Below are 3,594 nucleotides of genomic sequence, written 5' to 3' on the forward strand. Positions count from 1 at the left end.
GATTAGCACTTCAAACAAGGCTGGTGATGTCACCAACGACCCGAAAAGAGACTTCCAGGATGTGTTTTTTTGTGGTGTAAAAAGGGGGAGGATTAGTGTGTGTGTGTGTGTGTGTAACGTACGTTGCTTTCATGTGCATTCACCAACGTCAACATCACAACCTGGGAGTTGATTGAATATTATTCCAAATGGAGTGGTGGTGCCTGCGCATGGGAAAGAAGATGAAGACATAAGCAGCAACTGTGATGCAAGACACAGAGAAAATACTATGCAGCACCAACCTGCAGTGTTTATACACGTGCTAATATTAGCGTAGCTAATAAGGTTGTACGGCCATGAGGTTAATATCTGCACTAAATCCATGTGCAATGCTAAGGATGGCAGAAATGAATGTGCACACTGCGTTTTACATGTATGTAGGCGTGTTACGAGACTGGTGACTCATGCGGTTTGCAGCAAAAGCTACTAATTTGAAAATACTTTATTTAGATGATAGTGTAACTGGCCCATTGCTTGTACAACGTGACTCAAAGCCATTGTTTATTGAGAAATCATCAAGTCCCGTCTGTCGTGAGTGCAAGCTTTTGTTCTGTGACGGGAAACAAACGTAACCTGATGAAAAGCGCCACGATCTCATCAACGCAACGTCCCGCTCCACAGAAGTTCTCCAGAAAACGACGGGTTTATCTTTCCGGGAACGTTCTGATTTGAATTAAAAGAGCGGACTATCTGTTGTGAGGAGTGAGGCGTTAATATAAGTGTGAGAAACACATTGGATGTAGATTAAAAGACCCTCAGAGGCTTTAGTCATGTTTTATTTAAATGACCAGAATATGATTTTGTTTAAAAGAAACTAAAGAACTAAAAAAATAAGTAATGATGTAATTAATTTGGTAGAGTTATGCAGTATTATATTAGAATCAGAATAGTTTATTTGCTAAGTATGTTATACATACAGGGAATTGATTATGAAAAAGGTGACAATAAACATATACATGTAATAAAACAATAAACATAATAACAACAATAAACATAGACACAGAATAAAACAATACAAATAGAGAAAACAATCGACATAGACACAGAATAAACAGTAAAACCAATAAACACAGACTTAATGTCAAAATCAAAGTCAGTTTTATTGTCAATTTTTTCATATGTACAAATATACAAAAAATTGAAAGTAGGTTTCTCTTTCTGTCCAACATAAAGTGATTAAGTGAATAATAATAATAAAGTGCAAAAAGGTTTAAAATGTAAGAAAAAGAGAACCATATAATCCATAAATATGGTAAACAACAAACAGATACAATATGATATATGTATCAGTATTGACACATATTGAGGTTTCACTCAGGATGTTCTGGGTTCATTTGTTAGCATCTCACCAAGCCGGAGACGAGATGGACGGATAAACAAGATACACGTATAAAAACAAAAAAAAAAGTGACAGTTAACCAGGTTTACGAGAGGATACTGAGACTCATTTGCATGCGGGGATGTGTGCGCTCTGATTGGCTGAGAGTCTGTGCACTGGGCGTGGCCACGTCTGGGAATCAAGGGGCTGAGGTGTTCTCACAGTGGCGTGGAGGGAGAGAGGAGGGAGGCCGGGGCTGTTGTGACATCCACGCAACACACACATGGTGGCAGCGAAGCAAGTGAAGACACGATGGAAGTCGACACAACCCTCACCGTGCCACTCACCCTCTCCCACTCGTGCGCAGGCACACGTGCACGTACCAATACACGCGTTAAGTGACGCGTGATGACAGGTATACTGTAGTACAGTATGGAAAAAGGTATGCGTACCGGTACTTTACTCAGATCTCGGACATTACGACACGTGGTGCTGTGGTGTCATGGGTTCATGACAACATGACAACATGAGTCATGGGTTCATGACAACACGCTTCAGTTGACTCTGTGAAAGAGATAAGATGTCTGGACTTGTTCAGCAGAGATCGGCTGTCCGGTTACTCAGAGAACAGTAAATCGGCTTACTCAGCTCGTCTGTGTCTCCATCATGAAGGAGTGTGTGTGTGTGTGTGTGTGTACGTGTGTGTGGGGGCCTTAATAAGGCCGAGGTAAAAAAACCACAGGTTCACGTTGATGAATCAGTGTGTTTGACTATCATCTGACCGCTCAGTGACCCGTGAACCAACACAATCGTCCGGTAGGAGCGGCTCCATTTACAAGGAACATCTACGTTTTTATCAATGTTATGATTTTACTTCATTCTAGCAGGTGTCGAGGGTTTTCAGACCCCTCACTCCAAGGAACACCTTCAACATTTGGTTTGCTATGTATTCTTTTCCTTTCTGGGTGTTGGAGGACAAGATGGACACCGCTCCCCATCGTCCGTTAGATCTTCTGCAGCAACAAAGCAATCAAGTGAATTCCCGTAAAGTAAAAAGTAGAAATCTCACAATGTGACAGCAAAAGTCCTGCATTTAAAATCCAACGCTTAATGTACTTAAAGTCACAAAAGTCCAAAAAATACTCATAATGCAGAATAGCCTTTCATCACATCACATATATACTTATGTTAACACTAATGCATTCACGTGTGCGCAGTGTTTTAGTTAGATGGAGCAGAACTACTTTTTAGTGTTGGCCAGATTATTAAAAAACACGTTTTACATTTCAACCTGTTTTTAATTCATTAACAAGATGGATTTTAAACTTTTGAATTGTTGATTTTCAACTGAAACATTGTGAAATATTCCTTCTACAATTGCAGATTTATTCACTTTTTATCAATAAGTAAAACAACTTCAAGAATTTAATTCCAGAATAAAATGACTTGATGTGTTTTGTATGAAACATTGTTTTCAAAATAATTAATAATAAAACATCTGTAAGATGTAGTGGAGTAAAAAGTACAATATTTCCCTCTAAACGTGGTGTTGTAGCATAAAATGTGAACGTAATAGTGCACAAGAATCTCTCTCTTATTGATCTTTCATGTGTTTGTTCTAAAGGTCTGTTTCTTATGGAAGCCCATTTCCGCCACACACAAAAAAAAATAGGACCAAAAAATAAATAAATAAAATTAGGACCAAATTTTTTTTATTTTTAATTATTCTTTTGGGTCTTAGTATACATATAGATTTTTTTTGGGTCCTAATTCTTTTTTTTTGTTTGGCGAAAATGGGATTCCATAATTTCTTCCCAAAAGTTGCTGAGAGATTAGCACCAAAAACAACTCAGGTAAAGCCAGTCACAGCTCTGCAGAGCTGCTGTTGCAACATTTGTGAAACGGTGTTAATTTATTCCATGTCAACACACCTGAGAGAGGCGGGACTGTTGACGACACCTCAGCAAAGCAAGAAGCATCTTAAGCTGTTGAACGCAGGAACGCAGACGCTCCTGCTGTCACGCATAAGGGGAGAGGAGTCCACAGATTGCACAGCAAAGCTGTTCAGATGCAATGTTTCTGTTCCCTTTCTGGACTGAGCGAACGTCTCACGTCATCATGACGTCAGGGAAACGTGTCTTCCTCTGAAACAAGATCAAGAGAAGCCGCGCATGCCGGTCCATCACTAGAGCACGTGTGAGGTGCACATTGGTTGTGGATTAAGGAAAATATGTGTT

This window comes from Clinocottus analis, unplaced genomic scaffold, assembly GCF_023055335.1.
Source record: "Clinocottus analis isolate CAN_PGR_092001 unplaced genomic scaffold, fCliAna1.0.p SCAF_15, whole genome shotgun sequence".
Lineage (NCBI taxonomy): Eukaryota > Metazoa > Chordata > Actinopteri > Perciformes > Cottidae > Clinocottus > Clinocottus analis.